Raw genomic sequence first — 21,064 nt, forward strand, 5'->3', positions numbered from 1 at the left:
TCAAACTTGTGTACTCACCTTTACATTATATGTATTGACTTTTATTTTAACGTATGTGACAGGTGTTTAAGCTACTAGCGTGCTAGGGAAGCGAGGCAATAATAAGCTTCTAGGAGCCTGTGACCTTAGGACAGTGTCCACGTATCTGTTCCAGGGCCATAATTATCTGTAGATCTTGCACTGGCACCTGTAGTCAGTAAGATTTACGGATAGCCGTCTAGAAGTCTTAAGACAATATTTACTTTCGGTCTGTAATAACTAAGAATTTGAGTTGTCGGAACAGTTCCCATATTGTTTAGTTGATTTCTATGATAACTTGTTATTATTTGGGACACGGTATGGGACGTGTTACTTAACTGAATTGTATGATAGTTGTTGTGGAAACTTCTGAACAATCTGTTTCGCTCAGTGCCGCGCCCCGATGATTCCGCCATCGGTTGGGGTGTGACAGATTGGTATCAGAGCCATAACTATAGGGAATTAGGTTAGACACGATCTAGTCCGGATCGCTGTCTTAGAGACCTAGACTATAGTTAGGAACCAAGAGACCAAGTTTATGTGTTTATTTTATGTTGTTTCCTTCTATTCTATCATTACATCCGAACTCCGAGCCAAATTTTGTAATTTGGACGGGATTAGGAGTGAAACCCGCGAATTCCTGCCTAGATTACAAATTTTGCCAATTACTTTGTGCAAACTTCTATCAACAAACGGGGGAGAATTATACCAAATCAGGGCTGAAACCCTTAATTTGATGAAAACTTTCCTCTAAATTTTCTTAAAACAAGGAAGAAATTGCTGAGCTAGGGGTGAAACCCTAACCTTGGCAGTTATTCCAACTTTATTTTATCTCGCCAAGGCAATTGACGGACTCCAACGACCTGAACTCACGAGTATGGCCTAGAATGCGCGTGCGTAATGCCCAAGAATCGAGGCAGGAACATGTCCCCTAGAGTCGAAAGTGACGACAAGTCAACTGTGAATAGTTAAATTGCCATGGTTAGTCAAAGTCTAGTAGCCGCAGACAATCCGTTTTCCGATTTTGAGTGTTGTTTTGTTGAATTTTATATGATTTACCTGTTTACGTGTTTTAAGATTTGTTGGTTACTCCATTTGTTATCAATCTGCGTGACCTTTGTTGCTATCCTATCTCGATTCAAATCCCTGTTGATGTGATCTAAACGAAACCAGTGTGCTATGCTACGCTATACGACTAAGATAGACGATACAATGTGGTGCTATCCGATACGCAAAACGAACGGCACTCGACTTGTGGTTATAGGTTTCTGTTTTCTGACTACCTCTGTGATAAAATTTCGTACGTGTTTAGGAAATTAAGTGCTCTATTTGCTTAATTGCTTATGTGCCCTAATTGCTTCTGTGCTTATGTGCCTCTATGATTATGTGCTTATGTGATTATATGTGTTACGTGACGAGAGATGCGACGTGATTCTAAGCTTTAGAGATCTAAGAACGTGTGAGACTCGAATTCGTTGTGTTGAGCCTGTGACGATGTCTATTGCAGACCATGTCGTCATCTGGACAACCTAGATCACGCTCGCGTCTTACCCGCCAGGAGAAAAGAGATCGACGTCTGGCTGCTATCATCTCTAAGACCGTGGCGAAGGCCGTGAGTGAGGTTTATGAGAACGCCAGCAAATCATCTGAGATGTCACAAGCTGATGCTCCGAAAGAATCCAGCAAGACTGCTTTTAGCTTCAAGCAATTTAAGGCATGTGGGCCAAAGGAGTTCACCGGCGAGGATGGCCCAACGGCTATGTTTCACTGGTTTGACTCGATAGAAGTCACCTTTCGACAAAGTGGATGCCCAGATAATCTCCGTACTCTCAATGCTACCGGTGTCTTCCAGTCGCGAGCTTTGGACTGGTGGACCGCAGAAAGGAACAAGCGCGGGAACGACGCTGCATACGAGCTGACGTGGAAAGAATTGAAAGCGATCATGCTGGACGAGTTCTGTCCTCCCCACGAACGCCAAAAGTTGGAGGATGAGTTCTGGAGTATCAAGCAAAAGGAGGGAGACAATGCTGGTCTCACCGCCCGTTTCAAGCAATTGAGCATCATATGTCCCGACCAGGTCAAGACTTCTGACATGACCATCAAGAAATACATCCGTGCTCTTCCGGATTGTGTCGCAGATTTTGTTCACGCCTCCAAGCCCGCAACGATCGAGGAAACCTACCTACTCGCCGCTGAGATTAATGACAAGCGGGTGAAGGCTGGTTTCTGGGATAAGCAAGTCAAGCCCCTGCATCAAGTCACCGCCGCATCAACTGACAACACCACCACTCAAGCCTCCAAGTCTTCGAGAAGAAGAAAGAAGAACAAGAATTGCGCCGCCGCAACCAATGCTGCTCCTCTTCAGTCAGTACCGCAACAACAGCAACAACCACAGCGCACTGCGCTAGTGATTAATGCGCCGCCAGCGAAGCGTGCGTACACCGGCCCCCACCCACTCTGTGCTACATGTTCTTATCATCACCCGGTGGGTGTGGCCTGCCGATTCTGTGCCCACTGCAACGTTTACGGGCATTTCACTGCGAGTTGCCGCTATGGTCCCCGTCAAGCTCAAGCCCAAGTCACTGCCAACCAAGCTCTACTCCCAGCTCCTCAAGCTCCTCAAGCTGCACAGGCCCCAACAACCAATGTTCGGACCTGCTTTGCATGTGGTGACCCTAACCACTTTGCAAACCGGTGCCCGAACAGGGTGGTGAAACAAGAAGCCCAACAACCCCAGCAACCACAACAACAGCCTCAACAACAAGCCGCTCACGCCAGAACTTTCAACATCAACGCACGCCAGGCTCAAGCTGATAACAACGTGGTCAATGGTACGTTCCTTGTGAATGGTATATATGCATCATGTTTGTTTGATACTGGAGCCGATAACTGCTTTGTGTCATTTGAATTTGAGAAGCTTCTTAGACGTAAGCGCTCTTATCTTTCGACACCCTTCGAAGTAGAAATCGCTACCGGAAGAACCATTGCTGTCAATTCTGTGCTCCGTGATTGTACTCTCGAGCTCAACAATCATATATTTCCGATTAATCTCATTCCAATGCAACTCGGAAGTTTCGATGTCATAGTAGGCATGGACTTTCTTCGTGAAAACCGTGCTGAAGTTGTGTGTTCCGATAAGATGATTCGATTTGTGTTAGCTAGTGGTGATATTCTATGTGTGTACGGTGAAACTACTGCGAAAGATCTCAAGCTCATGTCCTGTCTACAAGCTCGCAAATACCTCCGCAAGGAATATCGAGCCTTCTTGGCCAACATTGTTGTAGCAGAGACGGACAAGAAAAAGAAAGTTGAAGTCAAGGATGTCCCCGTTGTCCGAGAATTTCCTCAGGTGTTCCCTGATGATCTTCCTGGATTACCTCCAAGCCGTGATATCGACTTTCGAATCGACCTTATTCCAGGAGCCAACCCAGTGGCAAAAGCTCCGTATCGACTCGCTCCATCTGAGATGCGAGAACTCTCAAACCAACTCCAAGAGTTACTTGAAAAAGGCTTCATTCGCCCGAGCACTTCTCCATGGGGCGCACCAGTCCTTTTCGTCAAAAAGAAGGACGGGTCGTTCCGAATGTGCATCGATTACCGGGAATTGAACAAGCTGACCATCAAGAACCGATACCCCTTACCAAGAATCGATGATCTGTTTGACCAACTGCAAGGTGCTCAGTGTTTCTCCAAGATTGATCTACGTTCAGGCTACCATCAGTTGCGGATTCAAGAGGAAGACATACCCAAAACCGCTTTTCGAACCCGATACGGCCACTACGAATTTGTTGTCATGCCTTTTGGTTTGACCAACGCACCCGCGGTCTTTATGGATCTGATGAATCGCGTGTGTAAACCGTTCTTAGACCGTTTCGTCATTGTATTTATCGACGATGTCCTGATCTATTCCAGATCGAGGGCCGAACATGCGCAGCATTTGCGATTGGTTCTCGAGTTGCTTCAGGGAAACCAACTCTACGCCAAATTCTCCAAGTGTGAGTTCTGGTTGGAGGAGGTTCAATTTCTGGGTCACATTGTGAATAGTCGGGGTATACACGTTGATCCTGCAAAGATTGAGGCAGTCAAGGGATGGGTTACGCCAAAGAATCCGTCAGAAGTTCGCTCTTTTCTCGGATTAGCAGGTTACTACCGGCGATTCATCGAAGGATTCTCAAAGATTGCTGTACCGCTTACCTCCCTTACTCATAAAGACAAGCCTTTTGTGTGGGGAACCGCGCAGGAGACTGCTTTCCAAACCCTCAAACACATGCTGTGCCATGCACCAGTTCTTACACTGCCGGACGGAAGCGATGACTTCGTTGTCTATTGTGATGCTTCAAACCTTGGACTTGGCTGTGTTCTCATGCAACGAGACAAGGTTATAGCTTACGCATCTCGACAGCTCAAAATCCACGAGAAGAACTATACAACCCATGACCTCGAGCTAGGCGCAGTTGTCTTTGCCTTAAAGATTTGGCGACACTACCTGTATGGTACAAAGTGTACGATCTTCACCGATCACAAGAGCCTGCAACATATCTTTAACCAGAGAGAACTCAATATGCGTCAACGCCGATGGGTAGAACTTCTCAACGATTACGACTGTGAGATCCGTTATCACCCAGGCAAGGCGAATGTAGTTGCAGACGCCCTCAGCAGAAAGAATTACGTGATAGGTGTTCGAAACATCCAGGCTCAGTATAACCTCGAAGCTCTCATCCGCGAAGCACAACACGCTTGCTTTAACGAGCGTACGTTGAAGAAGGAACGAATCTATCACGATGGAACTCAGCTCGTGAGCAAAGCCAACGGGATATTCTATTATCTGGACCGAATCTGGGTTCCGAGGAGGACAGATTTGCGAAAGATCATCATGAACGAAGCCCACAAATCCCGATATTCCATCCATCCCGGTGCGGACAAAATGTACCAGGACCTTCGCTACAAGTACTGGTGGCCTGGGATGAAAAGGGATATTGCTTTATATGTTGGTAGCTGTTTAACTTGTGCAAGAGTCAAGGCTGAACACCAAAGACCTTCAGGCTTACTCGAACAACCGCCGATACCCGTATGGAAGTGGGAAAGCATAGCTATGGATTTCATAACTAAGCTTCCGACCACGCCATCAGGTCACGACAGTATTTGGGTTATAGTCGACCGTCTAACCAAATCAGCCCACTTTCTGCCAATACGAGAAGACTATAAGGTGGCCAAGCTAGCCCAAATCTACACCGACGAGATCATTAAGAATCATGGTACGCCTCGAGACATCATTTCTGATCGCGATGCTCGGTTTACATCGAGATTGTGGGAAACCTTTCAAGCAGCTCTTGGTACGACGCTGAATTTGAGTACCGCATTCCACCCGCAAACCGACGGACAGACTGAAAGAACGATTCGTACTATTGAAGACATGCTCCGTGCGTGTGTTATCGATTTTGGTGGTAGTTGGAGCAAACACCTACCATTGGTCGAATTCTCGTACAATAATAGCTATCACTCCAGCATCGAAATGGCACCTTTCGAAGCCTTGTATGGTAGGAGATGTCGCTCGCCTATTGTATGGCACGAGGTCGGTCATTCACAATTGACTGGGCCCGAGATTCTGCAAGAAACGACTGACAAGATCCACCAAATAAGGGAAAATTTGGTGAAGGCCCGGGACAGACAAAAGATGTACGCCGATAAACGACGCAGGCCCCGCGAATTTGCAGTTGGCGACTACGTGCTCCTAAAGGTATCACCTTGGAAGGGAGTAGTCCGATTCGGCAAAAGAGGGAAACTTGCGCCTCGATTTGTTGGACCTTTTAAGATTCTGGAAAGGATCGGTAAAGTTGCCTACAAACTCGAATTACCGGAGGAACTCAGCAATGTCCACCCGACTTTCCATATTTCAAACCTTCGAAAATGCGTAGCCGACCACGACACAATAATACCACTCGACGATCTTCAGGTCAATGAGACGCTGCACTTCGTGGAAAAGCCTGTCGAAATCATGGACCGACAGACCAAGCAACTCAGACGCTCTCGCATTCCTATTGTGAAGGTACGATGGGAAGGCAAACGAGGCGCGGAGTTCACTTGGGAACTCGAAAGTGACATGAAGGCCAAGTACCCGCAGTTGTTCAGATAGATCTGAAGCATCAAATTGGTAAAAATCACACGGCGATGTACGGTTCTCGGCCTAATTTCGGGACGAAATTCCCTAAAGGAGGGGAGACTGTAACACCCCGTGTTTTCCAAAAGTCAAAGTCAAAGTCAAGTGTTGACTATTATTGGAATTAAAGATTAATAAAGATTAATTTCATTTTAGTTTCATTTTGATTTTCATATTATTTGGAGTAAGTGTTGTATAATCAAACTAATCGACCGATAATCGAACTGTGAATCAACGACCGACTGTGAATGATAGGAAGTAACAACGCAATAAAGCTAGTCAATCAATAACCAAGGTGAATCGAATCAATCATCAAACTCAAGCGTGGATAATTTTAATGCTTTTATACGTGTGTGTGTGCCTTATGTGTTACTTGTGCGTGTTTACTTTTATGTTAAAGTGTGAGGTGAATCAATGAAATCAATCAAGACTCAAGGGTGAATCAAACTCAATCGAAATCGAATCCAAATCGTGGTGTAAGGATGCTTGTATGTTAGATATAGTCTCGACTACTACTAAAAGTAATTTGATTAGGAATTCCACCATTCTCAAATCATCGTTCATCGAAGTCGAGATATCAAAAATCGTCGCGAAACACTCAAAACCAGGCAAGCCGATCGAACAGGGCAACCTGATCGAACAGGCTAGCCGATCGAACAGGGCAACCTGATCGAACAGGCTAGCCGATCGAACAGGGCAACCTGATCGAACAGACTAGCCGATCGAACAGGATATTCGATCGGACAGCTGCTCGATCAGGGATGCTGTTCGATCAGCTGACCCTTTCCTCTTTTGGAAGCCTATAAATAGGGCTGTCTTTGTCAACCTTTCCACTTTTGGAAAAGCTCTGACTGACCAGCCTCTTCTTCTCACTAAATCCCAGATTTCTCTCAAACCGGTAAGTATTTCGCTCTAATCCTTGTACGTTTTTGTTCATTAATCGATTCTCCATCTTTCTATCTTTCAAAATCTGAATTTCAACCATGAAATCACCAAGATCTAGGTGTTCTTGAGTGATGTCATCATGGTGTTCTTGGTATTCATCAAGAACTTCATGTTCTTGACTTCATTCAACCATGAATAAGCTTGATCTAACCGATTTCCACATAAATAACCTAAAATCTTCCAAAGATCTTAACATTTCACGGTGGAAAAGGATTGGAAGATTGGTTTTCATCTATCTTTCAACTCTTTTACACTCAAAAAGGTGAAAACGAGACTTGAACCGACTTACAAACCATTCCAAACAAACACATGGTTCAAGATTCGGGTTCTACCAAGAGATATACCGATTCCGGGTTAAACGTTAAACTTGGTTTCCAAACCGTCTCTGACCGAGTTTGGGTGATTCCTGCTCGAGTCAGTGGACTAAGTAGGGACTTCAGCCTTGTGGTTCAACTCGTAGTCAAAATATCTCTAAAACATCAACAACTCACGGGAATAAGCAAGTGTTAAGTGATAGGTTAACTGAATCGAGAAGCTGGCCGAACGGCTAGGCTGTTCGATCGAACAGCCCAACCGAACGACTATGCCAGCCGATCGGCTAGGCTAACCGATCGACTAGCACTTAGTCCCCCAAACTCACAAGGTGTAATATTGACGAGGTACTGTTCGATCGACTACGCCACTCGATTGTAATCATTACTGCTCGAATCATGAGATACTATACTTTAAAACACTTAGACTTTTTGAAACATTGGAATGTCACCCGATCGAACATGCTAACCGATCGAGTGACATCTTGCCAAGTCTGCAATGCTAACCGATCGGTTGGGCTAACCGATCGAACAGCTGTTCGATCGGCCAACTTGAAAGGTAGTACAAACCATCATACACAAACACATCCTTCACATCAAAGGAAGAAACAATCCACTTGAAGAAACCAACCGATCGAGCCAGCCAGCCGATCGAATGGATGTTCGAACGGACTTTCAAACCAATCGAACAGCCCACTCGATCGAACTGCTGTCCGATCGAATGGCCTACTCGATCCAAGTAACATTGTTTACTTTTCCGCGTTACTCATCGTTGTGTTATCGAACTATTCAGGCTAACCTATTCTCAGTGCTCCCTTCAATCCACAACCAACCACTGTGAGTATACTCGATCCCTTTTTGCTTTCAGCACTTTTGGGTGTTACATACGTAATCTATCAAATTCACAAACAACACAATCTATTTGAACGCTAACCTACTTGCATGTATTACTTGTCTAAATGATTGCTGTTTATTATGTTTACACGTGGAGTGCTATCTACCTGCTTTAGCAACGTAGTACTATAGTTTGGACTCAGCACCCGTTCACACGGGGGTTGCTAAGGACAATTACTTGCATGGATTACGGTGGTAATCATGTATTGCGAACTGTCTCGGACAGTCAACTCGAAGTCGTTGGTATCGATGGTCCCATGTTGATAATTTACATGCATCGTTTGCCCTTGTGTACGTGCTTGGTTATGCGTAAACTATTCGAACTCTATATGCTATATCAAACTTGTGTACTCACCTTTACATTATATGTATTGACTTTTATTTTAACGTATGTGACAGGTGTTTAAGCTACTAGCGTGCTAGGGAAGCGAGGCAATAATAAGCTTCTAGGAGCCTGTGACCTTAGGACAGTGTCCACGTATCTGTTCCAGGGCCATAATTATCTGTAGATCTTGCACTGGCACCTGTAGTCAGTAAGATTTACGGATAGCCGTCTAGAAGTCTTAAGACAATATTTACTTTCGGTCTGTAATAACTAAGAATTTGAGTTGTCGGAACAGTTCCCATATTGTTTAGTTGATTTCTATGATAACTTGTTATTATTTGGGACACGGTATGGGACGTGTTACTTAACTGAATTGTATGATAGTTGTTGTGGAAACTTCTGAACAATCTGTTTCGCTCAGTGCCGCGCCCCGATGATTCCGCCATCGGTTGGGGTGTGACACGGATATCTCCTTTGCTATTAACAAGCTCTCTCAATTCATGCATAACCCGCGTCAAACACATTGGCAAGCCCTTAAACGTGTTCTTCGCTACCTCAAAGGAACCATTCATCATGGACTGTTCCTAAATCGCAACTCTTCTCTTGATCTCTCAGCCTTCTCTGATTCTGATTGGGGTGGTGTACATGATTCTGGTCGGTCTACTACAGCCTATATTCTCTATCTCGGCACCAACATCATCTCCTGGAAATCCACTCGCCAAAAGTCGGTATCCCGGTCCTCTACTGAAGCAGAATATAAGGCCTTAGCAAATGCTTCCGCAGAACTTGCATGGACTAAACACTTATTGCAAGAACTTGGCATACCTTTCACTGTTACCCCATCTTTATATTGTAATAATATAGGCGCTACATATCTATGTGCAAATCCAATATACCATTCCCGCACGAAGCATGTGCACTCGACTACCACTTTGTTCGAGAACAAGTATCGGTGGGAAAACTTCGTGTTCTTCACATCAACTCCAAAGATCAACTAGCGGATATGCTCACTAAACCTTTGACGAGAGCACCATTCTTATGTAATCGCTCCAAGATTGGCGTATCCGACGGATCCTCCATCTTGCGGGGGCGTATACGGGAATAGAATATTTTCCTTGTATATTTGCATAAATGTCTCCCTTGTATTTATGTTTCATTTTTTGTAGTCGCCTATATATAGACATATATGAAAGTGTATCAAATGTATAAAAATACAAGAACAATCTCTTTCTATTATAAAAACGTGTCATGTCCGGGTTCATGACAAAATTCGGGTTTTTGTTGTTTTGTGTTTCCAGTCAATTTTTCAAGCTCGTATTGGGTGGAACCCGCCATTTAACACCTCATATATCGCATCTCGATCGTAAGGCATGAATCTAAGAAGCCAAAAATCGATCATATCGGGTTTTTGTTGTTTTGTGTTTCCAGTCAATTTTTTGTTTAATGTATGCATTAATTACATAAACACCTTTTAGATCATGTGATATTTCGTCATGGTGGTCTTCTAAATGCAATGCGTTGGCGTGACAAAATTTTGATACTTAATAACGTAGATGTGTGTTAGTGATTAGCATCAAACACCACAAGAGTTGCAAGTAAAGACAACGATGAAGTGAAAGAGCATGTTATCTATAAGGCGTTTATAAAAATATAGTGTATATGATTTATTGCTAATATGCACTTTACACGTACACAAACTAAAGAATATTTGTTTATGTACGTATAGTAGCCAAGCTGTGTAGACTGGTTTTTGCCAACATGAAAATGTTCATAACCCCAACTGTTAACTACATTAATATGAACTTCAAGGAATTAGGTTTCAAAAAATTTATTAAGAGTAAATTACAAGTTTTGTCCTTTATGTTTGTTCCAAATTTCAGGCGCTATCCTTTACCTTTAAAATTGATGAGTTTTGTCCTTAACGTTTCAAAATCCTGCACGTTATGTTCTTTAGGGCAAACCCAGTTAAATTTTTGTGTTAAATCTGATCATGTGCAAGGCACATAGGGGTATTTTTGTAATTTTGTTTTTTGTTTTTGGAAATTTATATAATTAACTTATAATAAATTCCTCATCATCTTCAAAACTTGCAGAAAATCACTAATCTTTACCCTCTCTCTTACTAAACCTCATCATCTTCAAAAGTTGCAGAAAATCACCAATCTTTCTACCCTCTCTCTTACTAAAAACCACAATCACCTCCAGCTCTACCTCCACAGCCGCCGCTGCCACCACTCCCCACCACCACCGCCATACCCTTCACCTCCACACTCACCGATAACTTCAGATCTGCATTTTATCAACACATCTCCACCATGCCGGTTTAGTTTCCGTCAAAACGCCACCACGAATCTCCATTCCAGAAGACAACCACAACCACCAAATCCGCATCACTCCCGACTCAATCAACCCCAAATCAACACCACCGGCGCAACGCAGGCCCCCATCACCCTCTCCGTCATCCTCACGCGCCAAGCCGTCGCCAGATCGGAGCTCCGGAAAGAAGAAATCGCCAGAAAAGCAGTTATTAATAGATGAATCCTCTCTCGATAACCCCGATCTAGGTCCTTCTCTGTTAAAACTCATGCGTGACACACTCATTATGTTTATTTTTTCCTAATTTGTTGTTTAGGTGTTTTGTTATCTATCTGCTACAGGCACATGTTGGTTGTTGACTTTATTGTCTTTTTGTTGCTGTGTTATATGACAAATTGTTTAATTGATCGCTTGTGTATTCATGTGGATGTTCAGATATAAACTTTGTTTCAAGGTTGTCTTCTTATGGATGATATAGAGAGAGAGAGTGGTGAGGGAGAGTGACTGATATAGAGAGAGAGAGAGAGTGGTGAGGGAGAATGACTGAATGGAGAGAGAGTGGTATGGCGGCGGCGGTGGTGGGGAGTGGTGGCAGCGGCGGCTGTGGAGGTAGAGGTGGAGGTGATTGTGGTTTTTAGTGAGAGAGAGGGTAGAAAGATTGGTGATTTTCTGCAACTTTTGAAGATGATGAGGTTTAGTAAGAGAGAGGGTAGAAAGATTAGTGATTTTCTGCAAGTTTTGAAGATGATGAGGTATTTATTATAAGTTAATTATATAAATTTCCAAAAACAAAAAAACGAAATCACAAAAATACCCCTATGTGCCTTGCACATGATCAGATTTAACACAAAAATTTATCTGGGTTTGCCCTAAATGTAACACCCCGAAAATATTAATGTTACATTTTAAACTAAATACCAGTAGTAAGTTAAGATAAAAGACTAGGAAAGATAACCTAGTTAGTAGAAATCTTAACATAATATGACAAAGTATAATTAAAAACCCTTGTTCTATAGCCCATGTATAATTGAGGGACCAAACTTGTCAATTCTGAAACTTAATTTATTATTAGTAAAAGTAACACATCAAACACACACCTAAGTGTGTGTTTGATCGATCAGAACGCAGGCAACAAAGGGGTTTTCCCCTCAAACCCTAATGTTCACAAAATCCATCAATTGAAGGTTCAAATCGAGTCCGAATTGAAATCTGAATATAGATTTGTGATCACCTTGACTAAGGGATCGTAAGGTATGCAAAATTTCATGATTTGGTTCTACCTTAGATTTTAGATAAAATCATGAGGTTCAAATCTGAGCATGCATGATGTTTGTTTTAATTGAAATAGTGTATAGGGATGAACCCTAGTAGATTTCTTGTTGAAATTTGGTTTAATTCTTGTAAAGTTCATGATCACCATTAGAGGTGATATGTGGGTTTTTGTAGAAAAGTATGAGACGTTAGGATTATGATGTACCCTAGAGTAATTCAAGCTTTATGAACAAGGTTCGGAAATTATTGATGTAAAAATTTAGCGAAATTGCTTAAATTGATGTTTGCCATGGCTAAATGATGAATGTTAAACTTAGTTACAAATTGTAAGAAATTATGCACACAAGATGCTTGATAAAATGCCTAAAAGACATTGATCGACACAAATGTGGTGTTGGTAAAGTAACAAGCTTAATCTTGAGCCGAATGGTTCTAATGATAAATTGGCTTGTATGTTTTAGGCAACACGAGTGAGGCGTCGGGAAGTCAAGCCGGTGCGGACGCTCGCCAAAAGGGAAAGCTCTAAGGTACGTAGTTAACGCTACTATAATATTGATGATTTAGTTTTCATATTAATGGGTTGCTAGTTTGAACAAATTAGAATCGTGTTGGTTTGGTTGTCTAAAATGAGGGATTTCATAATGGCAACCCCAAACGAGTTAATAATGATGGGTACAAACCGGGTAACGGAAGTACCTCATCCGTAGACCATAAACCCGTGTGTCGGGTAATGGGAAGAATATTAGTATCACGCAAACCGGTAATGGGAGCGTGTGTGTTGAAACAAGGGATCCAAAACGGGTCGTGCTTGTTGCAAAGGAATGCCCCGTGCTGCGCTTTGATGGCCGAAAAGTGCAGAGATTGGTATAAACGGGTCAAAACAGCAAACAGGAAGAATATGCAGAAGCCACCGTAAATTACGGTACCACCGTAATTTACGGTGGAGGGTAAATCCTTACGGCAATTCTCTACTGACTTACAGTGGAACCATAAACGCCCAGCGCCCACCGTAAATTACGGTGACCACCGTAATTTACGGTGGAGCCCTGCCAAAATTGTTTGGTTTTGCAAAACTGCGTATATCGAATTCGTTTTAAGCACACACTTATTTATGTGAAATTTGAAGGATCCTAACATTATTGTTTTGTTAAATTTTCAGCTTTCAAGTAAGTCAATCAAGCGGATGGTGATCAACACAAGACTTATGAACCGAACACACTCAAGAAGATGATCTTCACTTTTGTCTTAGAAGTTCATTTGTGAAAATTTTGTAATGAAAGGATTACCTATGTGTCCTTTAAGTTTAGTGGTAGTTTTCAAACACTTATGTACTAAATGTTTTAAATGATTATGATCTTTCTTATCTAGCCGGTATAAATATTGGGCATTTTAAATTAGAGTGTTACAAGTTGGTATTCAGAGCTAAGGTTAAAGAGAATTGTGTTCGGTTCAAGGCTTGATCAACATCCGGTAAGAATTTACTTAAAGCAAATTAAATTTAAAAAGATTAAAAAGGGTAACGATTTATTGTGTATGGGAGGAGTATAGTGATATACTCGAACCCGGGAAGTACACTTAGTATAAATGATAAGGCAAAGTTATATACTTGGCCGGATAATAAGTACGAAGTCTCATATAAGGGCATGAGAGCGATTGAACAAGATTATTTATTGGATCATTTTAACATTTCAGTAAGAAGATGTCGGGAGGTGCTAGTAACAATGTTCTATCCCTCACTGCCGACGAGTTGAAAGAGAAGATTGCCGAGGAAGTTGGTAGGGCCATCGAAGTTAGCCTACCAAGATTTGTAGAAAGAATGCAAAACACCTTACTTTCGACTATGGAGGAAAGAATTGGTGAATTAAGAGAAGACCTTACCAGTGATAGAGGCAAGACTAAGGAAAAGAAAGGTTGTTCTTACAACAAGTTTATGGCATGCAAGCCCCCGATTTTCAATGGAGAGGTAGATCCAATTGCTTGTCAAAGGTGGATAAGCGATATTGAGGGTGTTTTCGAACGAACGCATTGTGATGAAAGTGACTTTGTGGCGTATGGAACTGGCCAACTTAGAGGCCAAGCCAAGGATTGGTGGGACAACCTCAGAAACGAAAGGGGTGTTGAAGCAATAAGGGCAATGACTTGGGAAGATTTCAAAGTACCATTCCTCAAACATCATAGCCCCAAGGCAGTGATAAATAAGATAAAGGAGGAATTCATGCAATTGAGGCAAAAGGGTGAAACCGTTGATAAAATTACGGGGATGTTCATGGATAAGCTCAAGTTTTGTGATGACTTGGTCAAAATTGAAGAACAGAAAATTTATTATTATCACACCATGCTTAGGGCTGAATATAGGGAGTTCATGACTCCCTCACATTATGAAAGTCTCACCGATATAATCAATGCGGCGCGGGAACGCGAGATTGAACTAAAAAGGCAAGTTGAAAGAGGTGAGAGGAGGGCCTTGGATGAAAACCCGAGTCCCGCAAAGAAGCCAAAGGTAGCTGAATCTTCGAAGAAGGGAAGTGCAAAAGGAGGATCTCCGAGTTGCAAAACATGTGGACGCACTCATAAAGGTGAATGCTACTTCAAGAACAAACCTTGTGTGGCATGTGGCAAGATAGGGCATGGGGTTGCAAATTGCCCAGACAAAGTAACGGTGTGCTATAAATGTTACCAACCGGGTCATAAAAAGTCAGAATGTCCGGAATTGGTGGGAAAGAAAGAGAGTGCCGACTCTAGGGATGAGACCCCAAAAGCTAAGGCAAGGTCGTTCCAAATCACTGCTGCTGAAGCAAAAATGGAACCTGACGTGGTTACAGGTATATTTACTATAAATTCGATCCTTGCACGTGTTTTATTTGATACAGGTGCGAATAAGTCTTTTGTTTCACATGAATTTATTCAAAACCCCATGTTTACATTAACGAAATTACCTATGCCAATGGAAGTAGAAATAGGTAATAACAAAAGTTTTCTTGTTTGTGATGTATGTCGGGAATGCAAATTGAATATCGATGGCGAGGAATACTACATTGATTTAATACCCATGTCCATGGGTGAATTTCAAGTGGTCGTCGGAATGGATTGGCTATCCCGCTACCATGCTAAGGTGATATGCTTACGTAAGGAGATACACTTAACGTCTCCGAGCGGAAGGCGTGTCATCATCTATGGGGAGAAGGCTTGTAATCCCATGATATGCTCGATGATAGAAGCCCGCAAGTTTATACTACACGGGTGTAAGGCATATTTAACTTATATACGAGACGTCGAAAAAGAAACACCAAGAATCAAAGACGTACCTGTGGTGCGTGAATTTAAAGATGTCTTTCCCGAAGATCTTCCGGGAATGCCACCAGAGCGTGAAATAGAGTTCGGGATTGAACTGACCCCGGGTGCTAAACCGGTTGCTAAGGCACCGTATAGATTGGCACCTTCGGAACTGCAAGAGTTAATGTCTCAGTTGCAAGATTTACTTGAGAAGGGATTCATCCGGCCTAGCGTGTCTCCTTGGGGAGCTCCCGTGCTATTTGTAAAGAAGAAGGACGGGAGCATGCGGATGTGTATTGATTACCGGGAGTTAAACAAACTCACGGTAAAGAATCGATACCCACTTCTGAGAATCGACGACTTATTCGATCAATTACAAGGCGCTAGCTGGTTTTCAAAAATCGATTTGAGATCGGGTTACCACCAATTGAGGGTAAAGGAAGATGATGTACCAAAAACGGCATTCCGAACACGATACGGACATTTCGAATTTCTCGTGATGTCTTTCGGATTAACGAATGCGCCCGCGGCTTTCATGGACCTCATGAACCGGGTTTGCAAACCGATGCTCGATAGATCGGTGATTGTTTTTATAGACGACATCCTCGTTTATTCAAGAAACGAGGCGGAGCACGCTAACCATTTACGAGAAGTATTGGAGGTATTAAGGCGGGAAATATTATATGCTAAATTCTCAAAATGCGCCTTCTGGTTACGAGAGGTGCAATTCCTAGGGCACGTCATAAGTGCCGAGGGAATATTGGTGGATCCGTCGAAGGTGGAAGCGGTGTCAAAATGGAGCCCTCCAAAGAATCCATCCGAAATTAGAAGTTTCTTGGGGTTGGCAGGTTACTATCGGAGATTTATTCAGGATTTCTCCAAAATCGCAACGCCATTGACCAAATTGACCCGCAAGAATGAGAAGTTCGTCTGGGGAAGCGATCAAGAAAAGGCATTTCAGACATTAAAGGAAAAATTAACCTGTGCACCGGTGTTGACTTTACCGGATGGTACGGAGGATATGGTAGTGTACTCGGACGCATCGCACCTAGGCCTTGGGTGCGTACTAATGCAAAGGGGAAGGGTGATCGCCTATGCCTCTAGGCAACTTAAGCCGCATGAAACAAAGTACCCAACTCATGATCTTGAGTTGGCAGCCGTGGTCTTTGCCTTGAAAATCTGGAGGCATTACTTGTATGGTGTGAAAAGTACTATTTTCACTGACCATAAGAGTTTGAAGTACTTCTTCGATCAAAAGGAGCTAAACATGAGGCAGAGACGCTGGTTAGAAGTGGTGAAAGACTACGACTGCGAGATCCATTACCACCCCGGAAAGGCTAATGTGGTGGCGGATGCCCTTAGCCGAAAGGACGAATGCGCTCCAATACGAGTACGATCTATGCAGTTGGTAGTAACTTCAGGCTTGCTCGAGCGTATCCGAGAAGCCCAAACTGAAGCATTAAAGAAAGAAAATTGGAAGAAAGAACGTATAAAAGGGATGGTAAAAGACCTTACGGAAGGAAGTAATGGGATGAAATGCCGGAATGATCGGATTTGGGTCCCAAACACATGTGGTGTTAAGAGTCTTCTGCTTGACGAGGCTCATAAGTCTCGCTATTCGATCCATCCCGGGGCAACTAAGATGTATAGGGACTTGAAGCAAAACTATTGGTGGCCGGGGATGAAAAGGGATGTGGCTAAATACGTGGAGAAGTGTTTGACTTGTTTACAAGTCAAAGCGGAGCATCAAAAACCCTACGGCAAGTTGCAACCATTAGATATTCCGGTTTGGAAGTGGGAACAAATTACAATGGACCTGCTAACCAAGCTGCCCAGAACTAGCCGTGGTTTTGATGCCATTTGGGTAATCGTGGATAGACTAACCAAAAGTGCCCATTTCATCCCTATCCGAGAAACTTATACGTCAGAGAAGATGTCAGAAGTGTACACTAATGAGATAATAGCACGCCACGGAGTGCCGGTATCCATCGTGTCCGATAGGGATACCCGGTTCACTTCAAATTTTTGGTGCGATTTCCAAAAACAAATGGGAACTAAATTGTTTATTAGCACCGCGTACCATCCTCAAACGGATGGTCAAAGTGAAAGAACAATACAAACATTGGGGGATATGTTACGGGCGTGCATAATTGACTTCGGGGGTAGTTGGGATATTCACCTACCGTTGGTTGAATTCTCATATAATAACATTTACCACGCAAGCATCGGTATGGCTCCGTATGAAATGCTATACGGAAGGAAGTGTCGAACTCCGGTATGTTGGGGTGAGGTTGGCCCGCGTGAACTTGAACATAAAGATATAGTCGGACTCACGAATCAAAAGATCGACATAGTCCGAGCTCACCTAAGGGCGGCTCAAAATCGACAAAAGGCGTATGCGGACAAACGGAGAAAACCGATTGAGTTCCAAGTTGGTGATAAGGTGATGTTGAAGGTATCACCGTGGAAAGGAATAATCCGGTTTAGAAAAAGGGGAAAGTTAAGCCCAAGGTTTATCGGGCCCTTCAGAATCATCGAGCGAGTCGGTAGGGTGGCTTACCGTCTCGAATTGCCCGCAGAGTTGAGTGGGATACATAGCACGTTCCATGTATCACATCTCCGGAAATGTCTAGCTGACGAAACCGCGTATATTCACTATGACGACATCGAGGTGGATAATAGTCTCAACTACGCGGTGAGACCAATTGCTATTCTAGACCGTAAGGTGAAAAGCTTAAGGAACAAGATGGTCTATCAAGTAAAGGTCAAATGGGAACACCGAAAAGGATCAGACACCACTTGGGAGTCTGAAGAGGAAATGAGACGACTATACCCTACACTTCTCGGTACGTATAAGAAACTTCTGTCATATACATAAACAGGTTTCGGGGACGAAACCCTCTTTAAGGGGGGTGGACTTGTAACACCCCGAAAATATTAATGTTACATTTTAAACTAAATACCAGTAGTAAGTTAAGATAAAAGACTAGGAAAGATAACCTAGTTAGTAGAAATCTTAACATAATATGACAAAGTATAATTAAAAACCCTTGTTCTATAGCCCATATATAATTGAGGGACCAAACTTGTCAATTCTGGAACTTAATTTATTATTAGTAAAAATAACACATCAAACACACACCTAAGTGTGTGTTTGATCGATCAGAACGCAGGCAACAAAGGGGATTTCCCCTCAAACCCTAATGTTCACAAAATCCATCAATTGAAGGTTCAAATCGAGTCCGAATTGAAATCTGAATATAGATTTGTGATCACCTTGACTAAGGGATCGTAAGGTATGCAAAATTTCATGATTTGGTTCTACCTTAGATTTTAGATAAAATCATGAGGTTCAAATCTGAGCATGCATGATGTTTGTTTTAATTGAAATAGTGTATAGGATGAACCCTAGTAGATTTCTTGTTGAAATTTGGTTTAATTCTTGTAAAGTTCATGATCACCATTAGAGGTGATATGTGGGTTTTTGTAGAAAAGTATGAGACATTAGGATTATGATGTACCCTAGAGTAATTCAAGCTTTATGAACAAGGTTCAGAAATTATTGATGTAAAAATTTAGCGAAATTGCTTAAATTGATGTTTGCCATGGCTAAATGATGAATGTTAAACTTAGTTACAAATTGTAAGAAATTATGCACACAAGATGCTTGATAAAATGCCTAAAAGACATTGATCGACACAAATGTGGTGTTGGTAAAGTAACAAGCTTAATCATGAGCCGAATGGTTCTAATGATAAATTGGCTTGTATGTTTTAGGCAACACGAGTGAGGCGTCGGGAAGTCAAGCCGGTGCGGACGCTCGCCAAAAGGGAAAGCTCTAAGGTACGTAGTTAACGCTACTATAATATTGATGATTTAGTTTTCATATTAATGGGTTGTTAGTTTGAACAAATTAGAATCGTGTTGGTTTGGTTGTCTAAAATGAGGGATTTCATAATGGCAACCCCAAACGAGTTAATAATGATGGGTACAAACCGGGTAACGGAAGTACCTCATCCGTAGACCATAAACCCGTGTGTCGGGTAATGGGAAGAATATTAGTATCACGCAAACCGGTAATGGGAGCGTGTGTGTTGAAACAAGGGATCCAAAACGGGTCGTGCTTGTTGCAAAGGAATGCCCCGTGCTGCGCTTTGATGGCCGAAAAGTGCAGAGATTGGTATAAACGGGTCAAAACAGCAAACAGGAAGAATATGCAGAAGCCACCGTAAATTACGGTACCACCGTAATTTACGGTGGAGGGTAAATCCTTACGGCAATTCTCTACTGACTTACGGTGGAACCATAAACGCCCATCGCCCACCGTAAATTACGGTGACCACCGTAATTTACGGTGGAGCCCTGCCAAAATTGTTTGGTTTTGCAAAACTGCGTATATCGAATTCGTTTTAAGCACACACTTATTTATGTGAAATTTGAAGGATCCTAACATTATTGTTTTGTTAAATTTCCAGCTTTCAAGTAAGTCAATCAAGCGGATGGTGATCAACACAAGACTTATGAACCGAACACACTCAAGAAGATGATCTTCACTTTTGTCTTAGAAGTTCATTTGTGAAAATTTTGTAATGAAAGGATTACCTATGTGTCCTTTAAGTTTAGTGGTAGTTTTCAAACACTTATGTACTAAATGTATTAAATGATTATGATCTTTCTTATCTAGCCGGTATAAATATTGGGCATTTTAAATTAGAGTGTTACACTAAAGGACATAACGTGCAAGATTTTGAAACGTTAAGGACAAAACTCATCAATTTTAAAGGTAAAGGACAGCGCCTGAAATTTGGGACAAACATAAAGGACAAAACTTGTAATTTACTCATTTATTAATTATTGTTCCTCTTTTATTAAAGTCTTTAACATATGAAATTACAATTGTTTTATTTTGTGTTTTTAACCCTATCGATTAATTTTATTTGACTTGGTTAAATGATAATCTATTCAGCTGATAATTAGTTTATTGGTGAGCTTGTCACTCAAACTAAGAATTTAAACAACTGTCAAATACATAATCTGTTAACTATTTATCTTATTTTGAATTTGAAGAGATTAGTGCAAACATAATGTTAAAGAGATTATGTTTTGTATGTTGGCCTTAGGGGACCGCCTTTGAATAAATTTCAAATGAACAACCCGGGTCATTTCCCAACCCACTCACCTGTTTTTTACAAGCCCACGTCATTTCTCAACTCACTTGACCCGTTAAATGGTTCTACTGACCCGGGTCATTAACCAACCCATACCCACTTGACCCGTTTATGTAAGTTAAGCACTCACATGCTTGGATCCTGGATTCGCGGGTCATTTCCCAATCAACTTGACCTGTTAAGCGATTTAACTAAACTTCTTCATCACCCAACCCACTTGACCCGTATGTTTTCCTGCCTCAACTAAGTTAAGGACTCAAATGCTTGAACCCTGGATTCGCCGTTGATTGTAGATGCCAATGATATTTGGGTTATGATAATTTGGGCTGGGCCCTAGCTTACATACAGCAGCTTAATATTCTGGTCGTGAAGGTGATCAGCACTG

At 42.2% G+C, this 21,064-nt stretch overlaps 1 long non-coding RNA gene across 1 annotated transcript; it reads left to right on the forward strand.

Moving 5' to 3' along the window:
• The first annotated feature begins 12,670 nt into the window (after window positions 1-12,670).
• On the forward strand, window positions 12,671-20,088 carry LOC110905914. The gene is made up of 3 exons (XR_004879364.1): window positions 12,671-12,765; window positions 19,289-19,354; window positions 19,987-20,088. It is a non-coding gene; the product is annotated as an uncharacterized LOC110905914 (long non-coding RNA).
• Window positions 20,089-21,064: the final 976 nt, after the last annotated feature.

This window comes from Helianthus annuus, chromosome 14, assembly GCF_002127325.2.
Source record: "Helianthus annuus cultivar XRQ/B chromosome 14, HanXRQr2.0-SUNRISE, whole genome shotgun sequence".
Taxonomy (NCBI): Eukaryota; Viridiplantae; Streptophyta; class Magnoliopsida; order Asterales; family Asteraceae; genus Helianthus; species Helianthus annuus.